This window comes from Balaenoptera acutorostrata, chromosome 1 (genome assembly GCF_949987535.1).
Source record: "Balaenoptera acutorostrata chromosome 1, mBalAcu1.1, whole genome shotgun sequence".
Taxonomy (NCBI): domain Eukaryota; kingdom Metazoa; phylum Chordata; class Mammalia; order Artiodactyla; family Balaenopteridae; genus Balaenoptera; species Balaenoptera acutorostrata.
The window spans coordinates 26,388,003-26,408,957 of NC_080064.1; positions in this window are offsets into that span (position 1 = coordinate 26,388,003).

The window sequence follows — 20,955 nt, forward strand, 5'->3', positions numbered from 1 at the left end:
ACTCAATTCACCAGAACATTTATCAAGCATCAACTAAGTGCTAGGCCTTCTGCAGGGGTAGGGGATACAAGGCCCAGACTGTCTGAAAGCCATTTCTAGGTCAAGCTGGCGAGGCAGACAACTCAGCAGACATTTCCAATTCATCGTGATAAGCTCTGTGCTGGGTGAAGTGTGGGTGATAGGAGAGTGTGCCATTGCCTTAGACTTGCCTTTCTCTTTGGTCTGTGGACCCCAGGTACATCTCAAACTTGCCAAGTGGTTCCCTTCAAGTCCACCTCTCTGGGGTGGAGGGGGTTTTGCAGTGGGGACCAAACAATAACCAACAGTCCTCTCCATAAGAAATCCCTCCCAACCAGCCTCTCCTCTCTCTTCATCTCTGTCTCTGTTTCTCTCACAGACACACACACACTCCGTGATGACCGGAGGTGGGTGATGGGGTAATGCTGGTAGAACTGGTTTCTCCATCCTTTGGCATGCTCTGCCTGGGTGGTCCATGGTTCATGGCATTTGTTACCTCTGCCAAAACAACAGGGACATCCTGTTACACATTCATTAGAAAGAAATCAGGGAGGAAAGTCACCCAATCAATAGTGATTATCTCTGGGTGGTGAAGTTATGTGTAATCTCTATTTTCTTCTTTTTACTTATTTGCTTAAAAATTTTTTTCTAGCATGGATTTATTACTTTTGTAATCAGTAAAACTATTTTAACAGTTATTTGTGGCCTCATAGATGTGGGAGAAGGTCTATGAGAAGCAGTCTCAGAAGGGGCTTTGTCCTGAGCACAGCAGGGACTGGACAAGGCAGCACAGGGGGAGAGGTGAGGAAGTGAGAGGTCATCGAGGATTAAAAACAAGAGCCACCATTCCTGAAGGCTTGCTCTGAGCCTAGGTCCTTCCTGGCCTTGATGTGCATTTCTCGGTTAACCCTCAAAACCAGTTTAGGAGATAAGCTATTATTTCACAGCTGAAGAAACCAAGGGCCCATTTTATAGAAAAAGAAACCAAGACTCAGAGAGGGTCCATTACGTGCCTAGGAACACACAGCTAGAAAGTGATGGAGGCAGGATTTGAATCCAGATCTGTGTATTTTTTTTTTAGTAGAGGGAAGGATTATTTATTTATTTATTTATTTATTTTTGGCTGTGTTGGGTCTTCGTTTCATGCGAGGGCTTTCTCTAGTTGCGGCAAGCGGGGGCCACTCTTCATCGCGGTGCGCGGGCCTTTCACTATCGTGGCCTCTCTTGTTGCGGGGCACAGGTTCCAGACGCGCAGGCTCAGTAGTTGTGGCTCACGGGCCTAGTTGCTCCGCGGCATGTGGGATCTTCCCAGACCAGGGCTCGAACCCGTGTGCCCTGCATTGGCAGGCAGATTCTCAACCACTGCGTCACCAGGGAAGCCCAGATCTGTGTATTTTTAACTTATGGACTTAGGGGCCATTCCAAGGCCTCCCGGCTGCACAGTGCTTACGTATTCCCAGCTCCTCACACATAGTCGTTGATACTAGTACAATGCAGAGGGGCAGGTGAGATAAAGATCGTTGTCCCATTTTCCAAAATGAGAAGATTAAGACCAGAGAGGAGATTTGCTCAGCATGGAGCCGAGAAGTAGTAGCACTCCTAGAATCCTCCTTTCTCTCTTCTGCTACCTTCTGCCTACTGCAGGGGCTTCCTTCATGAAACAAATGACTCAAGGTAAATTGCTGGCTGGACTTCCCCTTTCTCAAAACACAGGAAGTCTGTGTTGTTTGCCATTGTGAGAGAATAATTTCAGGTCAGTTACAATATAGGCCACATAGAGGATTGGGTCCTGGGGTGGGGGTGGCAGGCAGGGCTCCCTGCGACCTGGGCTGTCTGGAGACACCTGTATTTTTCCTTCCTGAGGTTCATGTCAGTGTGTCTGCCCAGGCTTGAAGTCACACCCCAGATAGCTGACGGAAGTATTATGGAATTTAGAAAAATGAGCCCATGAGGAGAGAAGGGGGGACCCTCCCATAATAATAATAGTAAGAGTGATGATGATGATGGCAGCCCACATTTATGGTACAATAACCTTTGTACCAGGCACTGTGCTAAGTGGCTAACACATGTGAACTCATTTGAGCCTCGTTAACAGGCCTAGGAAGAAGATGCTATAGCTTTGGAACCAAATAAAATTGAATTCTAATCACAGCCATGCTGCTTCCCAGCTGTGTGACCTCAGGGACATTATGTACATTCATTCAATGAATATTTTTGAGCACCTACTATGTGCCATACTTTGTTCAGTGAACGGAGCAAAGATCTGCGCTCGCATGATGCTTACAAGGGAAAGCAGACAACTTGTAAACATAAGTAAGTTATGTCAGAAGGTGATAAGGGCTAAGCAGAGTAAGGAGGTCAGGGAGTGCTGATGGGGTGGAGGAGGAGGAGGAGGATGCAACGTTAAACAGTGGTGTCGGGGAAGCGAGCCTGCAGAGCATCCCTGGTGCATGCTGCCCTATCCGTGCCGTGTACTTGCATTCTGGGCTTGTTGTTTTTCGCTGTATAGCCTCTCAGCCTGATTCTCTGGCCTTTTTCTGCAAGATGACCTAGAGTGGACTTGTTTGCAATTGAGAAAGCTAACTGATCCAGTGCTGATACTGAGTGCCCACTTCTAGGCCTGGTACTTTACATTCATTTTTTCATTTGCTCCTTTTCCAGACCTGAGAGGCAGAAATGATGAATCCCACTTTACAGATGAGGCAACCAACTCAGAGAGGTGGAGTGACCTAAGGTCACATAGCCAATGAGTGGCAGAGCCAGGGTTTGGGCCCAGGTGTGTCTCCAGATTGCTCTCTTCTCCTCCAGCACTTGCTGCTGTGTGTGCTGACAGCCCACAGCTCAGCTCTGCCTAGAGAGAAGGAGTCATGTAAATCTGTCCCTAAGCTAGAAAGATAGACAAGTTTGGGCTGCCTGGGAGGACCTCTAGGACCTGGAAGGGAACTGACTGTGCCTCGCCTGGGTCAGTGCTTCAGAAGGAGAAGCCTTCCTCCCTACTGCCCCATAAGCCAGAGACTTTTCTCTCTGAGGTCTGAGCCCAGTTGTCACTGTGTGGCCTGATTCCCAGGGAAGTCTGGAGATAGAAAACATCTGGGGCTGCTGCAGTTGCCAGGCAACAACCAGCTACTCACTCACTTGACCAAGTCTTGGATCTGAGTCATTTTTTCATTTGCGCCTTATCTAGACCTGAGAGGTAGATATGATGAGCCCCATTTTACAGATGAGGGAACCAACTCAGAGAGGTGGAGTGACCTGACTAAGGTCACATAGCCTTAGAGATTCTTGGATGCTGTCAGAGATTCTTGGATCTGAGACCTGGAGACTTCAGTTCTGGTTCTGATTTGCTGTGATCTTGGGCAAGTCCCTACCCCTTCCTGGGACTCAGTTTCCTATCCCTTGTATCAAGAGCAGTCAGACTGTCTAAGCTGCAATATGAATAGACACCAGGTGGTCAGAATCAAAGTGGGGCAGGGCCAGAGGCTCAGGGGCTGGTCATAGGTGAGGGAAGACTCAGTCCTCCTCCTGTCCATCCTGTTCCAGCCTGTCCTGACCCTGGTTACCAGCTGAGGGCAAAGGACATTTCCCTTCCCACCCTGAACTATTTCAGGCTACCCAGACTCCATCCCAGGCCTACTCCTGCAGCTCAGTCTGGGAATCATCTTCGTACTCACAAGTTAGTACAGCCACCGCCCACCTGTCATAACTCCCTGTGGGGAGTTTCCTCAGTTCCTGCCAAATGCAGCTACCCAGTTCTGGGTGTTTCCCTGAACACCCATCAGAGGAACTTCTGACGCTGTTTGCCGAGATTGCACTGGTGGTAAACCCTGAGGGTGGTGCATTCTGCAGAAATCAGCAGAGTTAACTCGTTCCATTTCACAGCCATAACAAAAAATGACCACAGCTGCAACAGCAACAAATGCTTTATGTCCCTGATCTTATTTAATCCTCGTACAATCCAGAGGGATGGGAACAAAGGCCTCATCTGTAAAACAGATGAGGAAATGGAGCCTCAGAGAGGTGAAATGACTTGCCCCAGGTCCCAGTAAACTGTGGAGTCAGGACTCCCACTCAGAGCTGGTGCCACAGTCTGGGGTTTCAAACCACTGTAGGGCGCTATTTCTCCACAGTCCCAGAGGGACTGTGTCAGGGTTGGAAGGGCTCAACCCACTTTACAGATGGACAGATCAAGGCCCAGAGAGACCTGACTTGTCCAAGGTCACACAGCAAGTTGATGTCAGAACAGATTCTAGGACCACTCCCTGCAAAGCCTCACCACACTGTTCCAGAAAACAAAAAGTGCCCCAGGCATGAACAAGAAATCCCAAATCTTAAGAAATCCCCAGCATTGGGGCTTCCCTGGTGGCGCAGTGGTTGAGAATCTGCCTGCTAATGCAGGAGACACGGGTTCGAGCCCTGGTCTGGGAAGATCCCACATGCCACGGAGCAGCTGGGCCCGTGAGCCACAGCTGCTGAGCCTGCGCGTCTGGAGCCTGTGCCCCGCAACGGGAGGGGCCGCGATAGTGAAAGGCCCGCGCACCGCGATGAAGAGCGGTCCCCGCACCGCGATGAAGAGTGGCCCCCACTTGCCGCAACTAGAGAAAGCCCTCGCACGAACCGAAGACCCAGCACAGCCAAAAATAAATAAATAAATAAATAAAAAAAAAAAAAAAAAAAAAAAAAAAAAAAAAAGAAATCCCCAGCATTTTCTCGGAAATAGAACTGTGCCTAGGGTTCACAGACAAGGATCTCTTAAAGGTCTCAGGGTTAGGGCAGAGAGTCCCAGGGTATCTTTGGGCAGCAAGGGGACTGTGGGTGTCACTCTCTTGGGTCTACAGAGGAGGTCTCAACTCTAGCCACTTACTGAGGTAGTTTGCATGCCTGGAATATTCTCCCGGTCAGCCGTCTTTCCTGGTTAATGTTCACCTGTCCCCCTGTCCTGCAGGTGTCAGTTCAATGTCACTTCCTCTGGGAAGACCTCTGTGGGACCCCGTGTTCTTCCAACCATAGCTTCTCATGGGTTCAGCTCTTTTCCATAATAATACTGCCCACAGTTTGCCCTATGGATTCATATCCGAGGCATATTTAAATAATACGAACTTATCCTCCAACCACTGACCTCCAAAGATGCAGCTCCAGAATTTGTATTATCCTCATAAAAACAAACTAATCGGGCTTCCCTGGTGGCGCAGTGGTTGAGAATCTGCCTGCTAATGCAGGGGACACGGGTTCGAGCCCTGGTCTGGGAAGATCCCACATGCTGCAGAGCAACTGGGCCTGTGAGCCACAACTACTGAGCCTGCGCGTCTGGAGCCTGTGCCCCACAACGGAAGGGGCCGCGATAGTGAAAGGCCCGCGCACCGCGATGAAGAGCGGCCCCCGCACCGCGATGAAGAGTGGCCCCCACTTGCCACAACTAGAGAAAGCCCTCACACGAAAACTAAGAGACCCAACACAGCCATAAATAAATAATAAATAAATAAATAAAGTATTAAAAAAAAAACAACTAATTTTTTAACATGCACTAAGATGATACATGCGTAATATAAAAGCAGACTGGAATCACCCTGCAGGTGCCAGGAGCACTTCCAAATTCTCTGCCCAACCTCAATTCGTCCCTAGAGATGGGGTCTTTTTCTTAAAGGCAGAGCAGCTTCAATGTACAGATATCGCAAGACAGCCTTTCCTTTAGTTATTCCCTTCAGCCGAGTTCTCAGACCCAAGCATGCAAAAGAATTATTGTGCATTATAGGTAATTTAAGGGCTTTCAAATGTAATTTTGAATGATACACCCTTTCCTCCTGGGTGCTGACTCTAGAACTGAACCCCCTTCTGAGACACTCACACTATAATTATGAATGTGAAAGAGCAGTGAATTTCTGTGCCCCACCCCCTGACCAGAAGCCCCATGAGGATCCGTTTGGCTCATCTTTCATATCCATATCTGGCACCAAGCTGGGCCCAGAGCAGGTACTCAGTAAATGTTTATTGAGGAAATGAATCACCTTTGCTTACTTGTGGAAGTAAGCCCAGAAGTGGTCTGTGTGGGTCTAGGTGGCTCCAGGTACTCTCACTCTGTGAGGCCGGATGCCACTGAGGCCACCGTATGCACCTGCTCCCCTGCATGCACAAGGCAGAAGCAGTGTGAGTGAGAATATGGATGTGTGCGTATTTATTGGCTCACACATTTATGGAACAACTAGAGGCAGTTTTCTATTTTTGGCACATATTCATACCAGTTTCCTATAGCTTCTGTAACAAATTACAATAAATTTAGTGGCTTAAAACAAGACAATTTTATTATCTTATAGTTGGAGGTCAGAAGTCCAAAATGGGTCTTGCAGGGCTAAAATGGGTCTTGTAGGGATTAAAATCAAGGTGTTGACAGGGCTTGCATTTCTTCTGGAGGCTTTAGGAAAGAATCTGTTTCCTTGCTTTTTCAGCTTCTAAAGCTGCATCCCTTGGCTTGTGGCCCTTCCTCCATCTTCAAAGCTAGCAGCGAAGCATCTTCCACTCTCTCTCTCTGTGCTTGCCTTCTCTCTTATAAGGACCCTGTGACTATATTGGGCCCACCCTGATAACCCAGGATGATCTCCCCATTTTAAGTTTCTTGATGTAAACACATCTGCGAAATCCCTTTTGCCATATAAGGTAACATTCACAGGTTCTGGGGATTAGGACCTGGTATCATTGGGTGGCCATTACTCAGCCTACCCTGCTCTATCGAACAAGATGCTCAATACGTGTTTGGTCAATTGCATCCTAAGAAAGGGAGGAACGACTGCCCCAGCAGAGAGCCCCCAACGTGAGATCCTGAAGCTGTAAGAACTGAGAAATGCTGGGCAAGGTATAATCCAAAGCCCCTCCCACATGGAGGGAGGGACTGAATCATCACTCCCGCCTCCCCCGCAAGGATTTGCTTTTTCTCCGTCTCTGGAATACTGGTAACTCCTGCCCAGCCTCTTCCAGGATCAAAATTTTTATTTCTTTAATAACTTGAAGGAAAAATTTACAGGTTTGTTACCAAATAAGAAAATCTTTTTAAAAAAATGTTATTGAAGTATAGTTGATTTACAATGTTATGTTAATTTCAAACAATAGAATCTTGATTTCTATTTATTAGTTAACTGAAAAAAAGAACTGATTGTTTTGGTTAAGTCTGAAATTTGGAGTCAGAAAAACCTGGATTCAAATCTAGGCTCTGCCACTTACTAGCTATAAACAGTAATTTTACCTCCGTGAGGAACATCGGATGTGTCTTGTTTTGTTTGTTTTTTGATCTGTAAAATGGGGCTGATAACAGAACCTCTATTGTAAGGCGGTTGTGACAAATAAATAAGATAATGTATACTGTGGTTCTCAAAGTGTGGTTCCCAGACCAGCCGCGTTTAATCACCTGTGAATTAGCCCCACCCTTGACATACTGAATCAGAAACTCTTGGGGTGGGACCCAGCAATCTGTGTGGCAAGAGGCCTTCCAGAGGATTCTAGTGTAGCTCAAATTTGAAAGTCACTGGTATATATATCACCAGGCTCTTTATGCCTCTCTCTCTCTCTCTATATATATATAGTTATATTATAAACATTATATTTTATATTATATAATTATATTATATAACACACCATATATAATAATTGACATAATTTATATTATATATTGTATATAATTACATGTATTACAATATATATTACATATAATGTGCTAGGCATAAAGAGCCTGGCACACAATAGGCACTCAACAAACAATTCTCATTATTGTTATCACTATTGTTTACTATTGATAGTTCCAGCATATTCCCTCTGAGATGTTGAGTTGGGGATGTATCTCTCTCCCTTCATATCTGACTAACATTGTACATATTAGGGAGGTCTCCTAATGCGATCTATCACCCACACAGCTACCCTTTAATGAGGTGGTCTTCAGCCTCTCCTTGCTTGCTATTTCTCCAGACAAGTTAAGCCCCCTGGTCGCCCTGCTCATACCTGCACGCCAATTGTGTGTGTATTGTGAAGACCTCTCCCCAGGTGCCTCTTCTCCAAGGTCCCTCAACTGTGCTTAGGTCTCTCCCCAGCTGCAGGGCAGCTCTCCAGCTTGCCTGAGTCTCAGATGAGGTCTGACCAGCCCTGAGGCGCAGGGAAGGTCTCCTTCTCCAATCTGGGGCCCGCGTTTCTACTTGTCTGCCCAGTGTTTGGCAGCTACTTCACTGAGATGACTCACTCTTGTCTGAGGTCAACCAATACCCCCAAGCCTTTTTTTCAGGAACTGCCTGAGCTCTGGTGGTTCAGGTCATTGAGTCCTTGACGTGTGCAATTCATTTCTTAAAAATAGCATTTACTTTCGAATTACAAAGGTAATTCATGCTTGATGCAGTAAGTTAGGAAAACACAGAGGGAAAGTAATCACTGAAAATGGTTATTTTTAAAAGGACTGATTTTCAAAAAATGATACTATATTTTTGTAATCAAGGAAGAAAAAAAAACCCACAGTCAAGCAATTTCTGTTTGTGGGGGAAGAAAAAGAATAGGAGAAAACAAAACTAATCTGCCATAGGGAAATTTTGAATTCTAACTGAGATATCTCGTCTCATACATAATTCAAATGCATAACAATGTAAACTCATCTCCCAGAGACTACCCTTGCTAATATTTTGGGTATAGCCTCCAGGCCTTTATAGTTAACATTTGGTATTTTTAAACTTAAATCTAGGTCTAAACTTGGAGATAAACCTGGTTCAGATTCTGGCTTTTTAAAAATTTATTGGTTGTATCACTTTGGACAATTTATGTAAACTCTTGAAGCCTCAGTTTCCTCATGTGTAAAATGAAGGTGATAATATCTACTTCCCAGGATTGTAGTAAAGATGAAAAGTAATGGAAATAAAGCAGACAGTAAGAGCCTGCAGAGAGCTTATATTTGGGTTGTTACTATTATTAACTTCACCTGGCCATCTGTTGCTCCCTTCCTGATCCAGGTCAGATGCCACTCCCCTTTGTAGCCTTGCCTGGCTGCTCTCACACTTGAGGCTCCCTCCTCGTCTTGTTGCTGTCCTGTGCCCATCCTTCTGTTATAGCATCAGACACACGCTGCTGTACCCCTTATACTCTTTTTTTTTTTAAATTAATTAATTTATTTTTGGCTGTCTTGGGTCTTCATGCTGCGCGAGGGCTTTCTCTAGTTGTGGTCAGCGGCGCCTACCCTTCGTTGCGATGCGCGGACTTCTCATTGCGGTGGCTTCTCTTGTTGTGGAGCACGGGCTCTAGGCAGGCGGGCCTCAGTAGTTGTGGCGCAGGGGCCCAGTTGCTCTGCGGCATGTGGGATCTTCCCGTACCAGGGATCAAACCCATGACCCCTGCATTGGCAGGTGGATTCTTAACCACTGCACCATCAGGGAAGTCCCTCCTTACACTCTTAAACTCCTCCAGAGCAGAGACCATGTCCACCTTGTTCATTTCTGTGACCCAGTGTGGCTGTCCGGAGGAGTCTAGTGAGAGAATTAGAAGGTTCTGGGATAAGAATTTGCTGATGGAGTGCACGAATGAACATCAGGGAGGTTGAATGCATGAATGGATGAGTGTATGAATGAGTCAGTAGCAGCAGGCGTCGCCCACCAGCCAGACCCTCTTTCTCCTATGGGGAGCGAACCTTTCACCTCCCAAGGTGGGACTCCTCAGGTAGAGGTGCGTGGCTCCCGCCTGGCCCCGCTGGGACGAGAGGCTCCGCCCCTTACACCTGGCGCATCTCTGGGGGCGGAGCCTTTTAAGTCCTCTGGTGCTTGGGGTACAGGGGGCGGGGCTGGGGCAGGGCTGGAGGGGTCCGGGAAGCTAGAGGGGGCTGAAGGAACTGCCCGCGCCAAAGGGGGCGGGGCCAGAATCTCTGCACCCACGCAGATAAACCGGTTTCTGCAGACGCAGCTCCCATAGTCTGCGGCGCCACCGGAGGCATGAGCTCTGGAAGGGCTCCCTGCCTAGAGAGCTAAGAAGCTGAGGCCTTAGGGATGGGAGGCCGCAGCCCTGGTGTCAGGGTGCAAGCCTGTCAGGTGCTTCCCGCCGCCAAGTCTGACCCCAGCCAGTTAGTCAGTTCGCTTGCCGTGTGACCTTCCCTAAGTCAGGTCTCCTTTCCCGCTCCAGTTTCCCCAACCCCGGGGGACCCTTCCGCTTTGGCGCATTGCGAAGCTTAACTCTTTCCCAGGCAACTTCCAAAATAACCTCCGAAAGCTAAACAGAACTCAGAACGTGATACTCGACACTAATGAGCAGACGCTTAGGAAGAGCAGATTGCTCAGTCAGAGGGAAAAGTCGTTACTCGGAGCTCTTTCCTGCTTTCAGTTTCCTTACCTGTAAAAGGGCCATTGATAATAAGTGTTCCCACCCCCACGGGCTGGCTGTGAGGATTAAGTGAGCTGTTGTGTGTGATGTGTGATGGCTTTGCAACAATGGGAGCGTGTTACTCTGAGGCCAACCCAGCACACACCCTCAGCTGTGGCAGTAGCAGAGGCAAGAGGCCTCCTGGGACATTCCTGAGCCTGGTGTGGCTACGGCTAGAGAAGCTAGTCTGGGTCCTCCATGTTGACAGCCTGGCTGGCCTCAGAGCCTGTGGCGAAGGGAGTTTTTAGAGAAGGAAATGGTTGTGGTGAGACAGGGTGATGGAGCAACTTCTCTCAGAGATCTGGGTGGAAAGCCCCTCGCTCCTGGTGTGCTTTCATGGTGGGATGTGGGGCAGGCACTGGGGCCCAGCCCATCCTCCATCACTGCCAGAAAGTACCTGGTGTTCGCCAAGTGGTGTGATAGGGCAGCAACAGGTCTTAGCTCGTGGAGCCTCAGGCCAGCCCCTTGCCATCTCCGGGCCTCAGAACCTTCCTCTCCACAGAGAGATTTCCCATGGTCACCCAGAGGCTGGTCCCACCACCAGTTGAGCCTCTATTCTGCCAGTCCAAGAGAAATAGTTGGAGTCAGATCCTGATTTTCTGGGTGACGTGGGAGGTTGTTTCCCCTCCCTGGATCTCAGTACGGAGGGTAAGGTTGCACCTGGCTCCGCAGTGGCATTATCTAGAACCGAAGATATAGTGGCCAAGGCAAATATTTTGTAAACTCTGGGCTTGGGGACTGTAGAAAGGCCCAGTTCTGTGGAGAGATGAAAAAATACCTAGGACAGTTGGAGGGCTTGACCACTATTTACTGAACAGCTTGGAGAAGACCCAACCTTCCTGTGTTTCTACTTCCTCATGGGCAAAATGGGGATATTCCCCTCTGGGCCTCTCGTTCTTTTTCTGTAAAGTAGGAGGGGGATGGGCTCCAAGTGATTCTCTTCCCAGCTGTGACCCTGGGCACACACTTCACCTCTCTACGTCTTAGTTTCTCATCTGCCCAATGGGCATTTACCCCTCCCCACTCTCAGGGTTGCTGAGCTCAAATGAGGTGAACGGGGAAGAAAGTGGACACTGATGTGGGCACAGCCCGGCTTCATCTCCCCCTACTCCCTGAGGAATCTGAGGGTGCTAGTCCCATGGTGCTTGCTGGAAGTGCCCTTTGGAATCATCTCTCCGAGGATCTGCTTACAGACCTTCAGTGGCCCTCCACTGCCCCGAGGGAATCAAGGACTAACCTCATCCTCCATTCAAAACCGTCTACCACTCATACCTAATTCTTCCTGCTCTCCAAGACACACCAACAGCCTTCCCCAAACAAGCCTCTTACCTTTCCTTCTCCAGACCTTTACTCATGAGTTCAAGGTCCCAATTGTTCTTGTCATCTTCCCTCTAGATCTGCACTTCTTCCAACTGTCCTTAAAATTAGAGAAGGATACCCCCATGTACCCAGAAGCTGAAGCCTGGAACCTGGGATGTATTATCCTCAACTCCTTGTCTCTTACCACCCACCTTTATAGTAGCCCCATGTAGATTCTGTTCTCTGTGTCTCTCACAGGTACCTCAGGACCTTGTGGAACATGTGGGGACACTACTGAATAGCCCCACACCTTCTCTACGCTAGGACCTGTACTCACACTGGAGGCCCAGAGGTGGGTCCATTTTTATTCCTTAGGGGCTCCAGGCTGGTGGGGGAAAGGGTCACTTAAGCACACTCCTGGACTTGCCTATCCAATCCCTTTACCATTTAAGCCCCTACACAATGGAACACAGTGAGACCTATAAACATGGGTTCACAAGAACTGGATTCGCTGAGTGGGAAAGCCCTTTGGACCTCTGTTTTGCCATCTGCATAATGGTGTGGAATTGATTTGAAGAAGGGAAGTTTGGGGGTTTTTCCAGTTCTAGCAATCTTGAAAACAATGGCTCTCCAGGCCAGGGAGCAGGGGGAGACGGGAGACAGAGGCATAGCTGCTCAGATGCCTGACTAGGGCGGAGCAGGTCCTGCTCCTGCTGGGCAGTTTCTCTGAAGCCCCAACCCCCTTGTCCTCACCTTGCCTCCCAAGAGGGTGTAAAACCCTTTGTAAAGCCTTGCCTGAAACAGAGAGGCTGTTGTTTAGTCCTTCCTTCCCCAAGTCCTGCTGGGTTATCTGACTGGCCCACGGCCTAACCTGGCTGGTGACTGGCTGCTTCTTTCCAGCTGGCATGGGGCTGGAGACCAGGCTGGGGAAGGAGAGCCCTGGATCTCTGCCCAGAGGCTGCCGCAGCAACGGGTTCTCGAGTCAGATAGTCCTGGGATGGAACCCCAGCTCTACCACTATTTAGCTGTGAGGCTGTGATAATTCTATGTGTCAAATTGACTGCTCACAGGGTGTCCAGATAGCTTCAGACTTGGACTGGAATTAAACCATCCGCTCTCCTGGGCCTCCAGTTTGCCGACTCGCCCTGCAGATCCTGGGGCTCGCTGGCCTCCATAATCGCATAAGCCAATTTATAAAAAAATCTCTTTTATATATATGTGTGTATATATATATGTATATTTATTATACATATATGTATAATAAATCTTTTGTAGGTATAATATAAATATATATAAAATATAACTATAAGTGCATACATACATATAAGTATGGAGATATACATATCTCCTATTAGTTCTGTTTTCCTGACAAATACAGAGGCTTTGGGCAATTTGCTTGCTCACTCTGAGCCTCTATTTTGAAATTTGTAAAAAAACCCCGAGTAACTGTTTCTTGCATAAGTACCACTTGCCTGCTTTAGAAGTCCCATTATTTACTGAAAAGGACTCCAAATCTTCTTGGTAAGCACTTCAGCGCTCTTCTTTGCCCCGCCCTGGCCTGCCTTGCCAAGGCTCGTTTGCCCCATCGCTGACTGGACTCTCCTGCTCTAGCTGGACACCGTTCCCTCTCCAGGCCCCCCTGCCTTTGCACCAGCTGTTCCTGCCTTTGAAATGCATGTCTTTTGTCTACTTGGTAAACTCTCACACATCCCTCAGGGCCCATCTCCAAGGTATTCTCCGCTCAGGGCCTTCCCCTTCTTCCTTAGGAGCTGTCTGTGCCCTCACAGTGCCCAGCACATCTCTTGGCCGGCACACTAGTCATGCCATATTGAGGTTGTGGGTCTGTGTGTCTGTCTAGCCAGACCGTGAGCCCCTCAGAGGCACGACTCCAAACCACCCATCTCTGTATGGAGCAGAGTGGTGATTTCCCCTTCTTTGTGTTGGTTCAACGTTTTTCAGTTTACGAAGCACTTGCAGATCCACGATTTCACTTAAACTCACCGCAATGCAGGGAAGGAGGCAGAGCCAGGATTAAGGTCTCCGGTTCATCCTACCTCCCCAGACAAGGCTTTTTCAGAAAGGAGAACTCAGGTGGGGAGTGGGGATTGGTTCTTTGGCTTCTAAGGCCTGCAGCTCAGCAGAGGCTGGAAAGGCAAGGCCAGCTGGGTTGGGGGAGGGTGGGCGGAGGATGGGCAGAGGGTGCAAGGGCAGATGGAGGCCACAGGAGAGGGTCAGGTCTGATTCTCGATGTGTCCCTCTCTGTGGGGATTTGGTCAGCTCTCTTTATTTCTCCATCTTCAATCTCTTTTGCTCCATAAGATGAAGCTCTTAGGGCCAATGTGGAACACATAAGATAATCAACGAATGAGTGCTCTGGGAATGAAAGGGACTGAAGCAACTCCATAGATACACAGCAAATATATACACACAAATATATTCAGACCCTCAACTGTTCCCATGTTTCTGACAAGTGATCTGTTATTGTTTGAACCCCCTCCCCAGGGTCCACAGTATCCAAAGACCCCTCATTAGAACCCCCAAAAGATATTCTCTGTAATGGCCTACAGGTCTTCGCACTGGGACCCAGAGTTCCCTGAATGGGAATGAGACCCCCTTGGGGTCCAAAGATACCCATCCCACTTCAGGGCTTGAGGGCCCAGTGCTCAAGGGCTTAGAGCTTCCTACGGTTCACAGGTCTTTCTGAGGGTGGTGGCCACATCCCCTAGAGGCCTGTCCAGCCCTTGCTTACGCTCCATTTCATTCAAAAGCAGTCTGTTTGCAACATCAAGGGCAGAAAGAACCATGGTCCGAGTGTTTGCTCTGAGCTCTGGGCTACCAGTAACGGGTTCCTGGGCACCCTCTTGGGCAGCTCTCATGTCCCTCAAGGAAGTTGTTTCCCAGGAAAGTCCCTTGGGTGTCTGTCATCCCAGGGATGGTCTGGTCCAAGGCAATGCTGGGAAAGACAGCGGCGATTTTCCTCCATGATCTCACTGGGTATCTCAGAGCCCAGACATGTGGGTTCTTGTCCTAGCTCTGACTCACTGTGTGGAAGTGGGTGAGTCATTTGGACTGCCTAGGTTTCAGTTTGCCCCTAAATGGGCAGGTGGGCCCTACCTCAGGGAGGATCCAGCAAGATCAAAGATATGGAAATTCTTTGCTGTTGACATTTGAATAATGTGAGAAAAATACTGACGGGAGGGGACTGTGAGGCAGTGGGCCTGGAATCAGATCCCCCTTGTGGCCAGATGACCTGGGACAAGTCATCTGGGACTTGGTAACATTCTTCCCCCTGATGCTTCACTGAGTAAGCCAGCAACTCTGCATCCTCAGGCTCGGACTGCAACATCACTTCCTTAGGAATGCCTTCTCTGTCTCCCAGAGAGGTCAGCTCCCTATTATAAAGTTCTCCAGCTATGTATATTTTTCTAAACAATCCAAACAACGGTAAATCATTAATTATTGGCATGCTCACCTGTTTAGCATTTGTCCTCCCAGCCAGACTGTAGGCTCCTTGCAGGCATCCTGTCTGGCCTGCTCTCCAGAGGTCAGCATGGTGACTGACCCACAGGTGCTCAGTAACTGTTTCTGCATCACCTGGCGGCTTCTTTGAGCCTCAGCTACCTCACTGGACTACTGGAGAAACCCAGAAGCTAGAGGATGAAGCGCACAAGGGTGAGGTGTTTGGGATGAATGGGCAGCTCTGTGAAGGGCTTTATCTCAGGTTGGAGGGGATGGAGTGCCCTGAACAGCAAGGCAGGATGGCCTTTGGCCTCGGGAAGGGAGGAGGTGGTATGGGCCACCTGGGACTCCAGAGGCTCCTGGCCCTCCCAGCTGCCCACGAAGCCTGTGTGTGGGCCCTGCTCTTTCTGGCCGAGGAGGCTTCAGCTGTGCCTTGGCAATTTGGTGCTCAGTGCAGCCCCTTGCTGCCTCCCACCTGCCCGTTCAGCCCCATTGCTCGAACACATACACACTGCCCTCTCCACTGCCTGCCACATGGCTCTCACCCTTTCCTCAACAGACCCAGGCTTTTCTGCCTCCAGGTCTTTGCATAGGTTGTGCCCTCAACAGGAACGCACCTCCCCCGCTTCTCCACCTGGAAGATGCAAGACACAGTCCAGCTCCGTGGACTTCCTGTTTGGAGGCCTTCCAGGTCATTGCAGGCAGAGTCAGTTGCTTCCTCCTTGGAGCCCCACAGACCCCTCCTTGTGTACCCTTCTCTCTATGCAGTGCAGTACCTACCACAGTGGGCTGTGATTGGTTTTCCCGTCTGTGCCCCAACCCCACAACTGACTGGGAACTACTTGGAGGCAAGGATTAGCTCAGCCCTGCTCTGTGGCCTAGGTACACAGCACAGGGCCTGGCACCAAGGAGAGATCCTAAATAACCTGGGGCCTGGCTTTCCTGGCAGGAGAGATGACTTTGTGGTACTCCCAGTGCCCTGCCCATCACAGGCCATATAAGGAAGGAAGGTCAAGGACAGGGGCAATCTTATTCATTCACCCTCCAGGAAACTGAGGCCCATGGAGGGGTAGGGATTTGCCCAAGATCCCATAACACATCAGTGGCCAAGCTGGGCCCAAACCCAGTGGTCCTGATGCCTGGTCCCCACTTATGGGCTGTAGCAGCCTTGCACAGTGTCCTGGCTTTAAGCCAGGGCTCCTGGAGGCCCCTGGGGCCCAGGCCCTGCAGCTGCCCACCCCACACTGGCTCAGCCCTTCTGGCTGGGCTCTCAGCCAACTGCAGCACGAGGCTCTGGATGCCTCTGCCAAAGGTCGCTGTCAGCAATTTGGGGAGGTGGCCAGGTCCTCTGAGTGGCTCAGTCACAGCAAGGCCTGGACTATGGGCTCTGGGGATGGCCTTCCAGCTGGACAGTGTCCTCCTTGCCAACCTGATTAGAACTTGATTAAACCCGAGGTAAGAGTCCGAAGTGCACAGAGCAGAGCCTGGCACTGAATATGCACTCAACAAACACTCGTTAGCATAGCATTATTATTATTACTATGATGATAGTGAGAACCCATATAGCACAGAAACTAAAAGCACGGGCCCTGAAGCGTGCCAGCCAGGGTGCAAATCCAGGCTTCACCACTTACCAAGTAAAGCAAGGTACTTAACTTTTATGCCTCAGTTTTTCGATCTTTAAAATAGGGTCCTTGGAGAATTAAATCAGTTGACTTGTATGAGGTAATTAGAATGGGGCGCATACAGAGTGATCACTGAGTGTTAACCATTGTTATTAAGTGGCTCAAATCCCTGGACTAACAGAGCAGCCTCTCCCTGGCCTCTCTATCCCTTCTCCCCTATACATTAAAATTCAAACTGACCACATCATTCCGTTCCTGTCTGAAAATCTTCAATAACTGGATCTAGGACATGTATATGTCCAAACTCTCTGGCATGAAGGTAAGGTGTGCTGCTCCTCGGCCCCTGCCTGCTCCCCTCGCCTCATCTCCCAGCCCCCGGCCATTGCCCCCAGGCCCCAGCCATAACGAATACTTGCTGTCCCTGGAGCATGCTGTGCTTTTTCATGCCTCTGTGCCTTGTACAATTTTTTTTCTTCTTTCACCACCCAGCAAATTCCTGCTCCACTTTCAAGGCCCAGTTCCAAGTTGACTCCCACAAACCTTCCCCAATGCACCCAAAGTTACAGGTATCCCCTGCTTTTCAAAAGTTTGCTTTACACCACTTTGCTTTTTACAAAAGACCTACATTACATTAGTACCTGTTTTTGCTAGCCAAGAGAAATCCGTAGGGGATTTTTGATTTTACAAAACAAGGCAAAAAGCGAAAATAGCATTCAGCGTTTGTTTTGCATCCAGCTGTAGGGGCAGCGTGCATCCTGAGCAGAGCAGTGAAAGTGGCACTGCCAAGCTCCTTCCCTGGGAACTACACTCAGCACCTCAGCATCAAGCCGCCATAGCTTTGAACTGTGTCTGTGAGCATCTGTGCTTTATTTTGATTTATTTTGTGCATCGTTGTGTCCTAAGGTAATTGCTTCTTTACCTTATGCCGTTTTAGCTTATGAAAGGTTGCAGTGGAATGCTCTGCTTTCGGATAGCAGGGGAAACCTACAGTTGCTCTCACCTGTGTTCCCACCATGTCACCCAACACTGTAATTACCTGTTGACATGTGTTTCTCCCTGGACTGTACCCTGTGCTTCTTGTATCCTCTATGCCTTGCTCAGCACCAGCAGGCCAGAGGCAGGAGCCCAGTGTTTGCTGAAAAAGTGGACTTTGAACCATCCATCCAGAAATGCAGCTCTGGATCAATCCCCATGCTAGGCACTGGGGCAACAGAGGAGACTGAGACCTACTTTTTGTCCTTGAAGAGGGCCCAGTCATTTGGGGAGGCAGGATGAGTCCATGTATTTATAAATAAAAAGGTGCCTAGGTGGCTTCTGCGCCCCATCATGTTTCCAGGAGATGAAATGGAGGTTGCCAGGTGGGTGTGGAGAGGGAGGAGACTCAGGGAGGAGAAATAGGGTGGTGCTGATTTCAGGGACCTCTAAGTGGTTCTGTTGTGCCAGAGCGTAAAATACAAGGGGAAGATGAAGGTGGACGGGCCTCCGTGTGGCAGGCTGGTGAGTCTAGACTTTGCCCTGCAGGTGATATGCCTCCCCTGCCCCTTGTGCTAGGAACTCTTGGCCTGGAGATGAGTTTCTAGGGCATTTCTTTGTTTCCCCCTGTGAGCAAGGTGGGCTGAGGTAGGAGCTAGTAGGGAAAGGCAGCCCAAATAATAAAACACATTTGACACAAAACCTGTCCCCAGTGGCTGCTTGGCAAATTTCTACTCATCTTTCAAGGTGTGACTCAGATGTCCCCTCCTCTGAGGGCTTCCCCAATCCACCTGAGCTAAGCTGGTCGCTCCCTGCTGTGTTCTTACTGCTCCTGCCATGTGTCTCTGATTTTACATTTGTCTCCCCTACTAGACTGTGAGGTCCTTGAAGGCAAGCAGTCTCATTCATCTTTGTTTCTTGGTCCCCAGAGCCCAGTACAGACAAGAGTGAATTTGTCGAATCAATGAATGTGTCTATTTTGCAGATGAGGAAACTGAGGCTCATAGAATGTGAATGATACATAAAGGCTGCCCAGTAAGGGGCAGAACCAGGACCAAGCCCAGGTGTTGGGAGTCCATCCGGTGGGGACGGAAGGCATGACTTCAGACAGCCGTGGTCAGAGCTTGGCAAACTTTCAAAGGAATCATGCCTTGGTTCTGATCCCTGCTGCCCTGGCAACGACACAGCTGAGAGAGGAGAAGAGAAACATATATTGAGCATCCACTGTGTGAAGACCTAGCATGGGACACTCTCACATATGGGAATCTATTTAATTCTGAAGAAGGCATCATTATCCCCATGGTACAGGGGAGGAAGCGCACAGGAGTGAAGTGACTTGTCTACCATCCCCCAGTCAGGGAGAAGCAGAACCTGGGGGGTCAGGGGCTCATATGCACAGGAGCAGGGGTTGGGTGGGGACTGTCAAAGGGGATTACCTGGTATGTCTTTTGGATGGGAGTCGGGGGGTCCAGCCCTGGGATTGTGCTCTCTGGCCCTGGGAGCACCTCCACCCCAGAGACAAAGGGCCTCACATTCTGGGTGTCTGCCCAGTGCTGTCATTCCTATTGCTCTGCTGGTCTGGTGCAGAGCATGTGAGGGACCACACTGCTGCCGCTGCAGGCTGCGACTCTGGCCCGGCTCCAGCCCAAGCCCGCCCCGCTCTGCAACTTCCCCACACCTGTGCCAGCCTGAGGCCAAAGCAGTGGAGGCTCAGGGCCTGGCTTTGGTGGCCTCAGGCCAGTGGGGCAGCAAGGGGCAGGGGAGGGCTCTGACCTACAAGGGAGTCATAGTAGCCCAAGCCAGCATCCCAAGGGAGGGAGACTCTGGCCCACCCCCACCCCAAAGTCACAGCGACTTCCTTTTTGTCTCTCAGCTGCTCTGAAGGGAAGACGCGTGGACTAGGATGTGGAAGAGGAGAGAACTCCAAAGGCCCTGCTGGGTGGGGTTGGTGTCACCATGTCTCATAACTCCAATAACAAAAGCCCTCAATTCCTGCAGAGCCATCATGTGCAAGATTCTGTGCTGGAAACTCTATTAGGGCTATCTAATTTATTTCTCACAACAGCCCTGGGAGGTAGGCTCCATTACAACCCCACTACACAGCTGAGAGAAATGAAGCTCAGAGAGGTAAAGTGACCTGCCCAGGTCACACAGCCTGGGCACAGAGAAGCTGGGATTTGAGCTCAGTCTGGCTCCAGAGCTAACAATGTTCTTCAAGTCATATCATTTTGGAATCCCAGACTCCTGGGTTCTATACTCAACTGCTTCCTTGGGCAAGTCCCAACCTCTCTGGCCTGTTTCTCTTCGTATAAAGTGAGAGGATTAGATAAGGCAAATCCGAGGGCTCTATCATTCTGTGTCTATGATGTCCCTCCAGCCCTCAGAGGAGGTCACCATGGCAACTGTAAAGGGCAGTTCACTGTGTCAAGCCTCCCAAAAACAAAGATGAAGTGCAGTTTTTGTGAGGACCTCACAGAAGCCTAGTGGGAAGACAGTCTCATGCAATTCACATGGCTAGGCATTATAATGTATTATGGGGCTCAGGCCTTGAACTGGGCCATGAAGAGGTAGGATTTGAAAAGGTAGGTGGAGAAGGAATTCCAGGTAGAGGAGACAGCATGAACACAGGCTGGGAGATGAGACTCTGGAGCCTAGCTTTATACTCTTCACTACCTCTACGATGACCTTTGAGGTCAGGCCACTCCACTAGTGCACAGGGTTCTCAGATGACTTGGTCCTTTTCACTCACTTGTATCATGGCTCCAGAGCCAGACAGGCTGGGTCCAAGTCCCAACTTCAACACTTACTGTGTGTCCTCTGGGCTTCAGCTTCTCATCTGTAAAATGGAGATGATGAAGGCACTAACCTTGCAGGTCGCTGTGGGGATTAATTGAGATAATGCCTACAGAGGGTTTAGCATGAAGTCTGGCACATGGAAATGCTCATCACATCTTCATGGGAGGTCCTTCCCTCCTCTTCACCCACCCCATTACTCCCCATTGCCTAAATCATTCATCTCAGGGTTTAGTTCCGTCTCTTCTCCTCTGTAAAGCCTCCCTTCTCTGGCTGCTGCACCCCTAACTCACTGCCTTCTCTTAACTTCTGCAGCCCTTGTCTATGCCACACAATTCAGCGATTGAGTCAGATTCCTGTTTGTTACCTCTCCAGGATCTAGACTGCTTTCCCTTTCTCCAAAGTCTCAATATCCACTGGGAATACA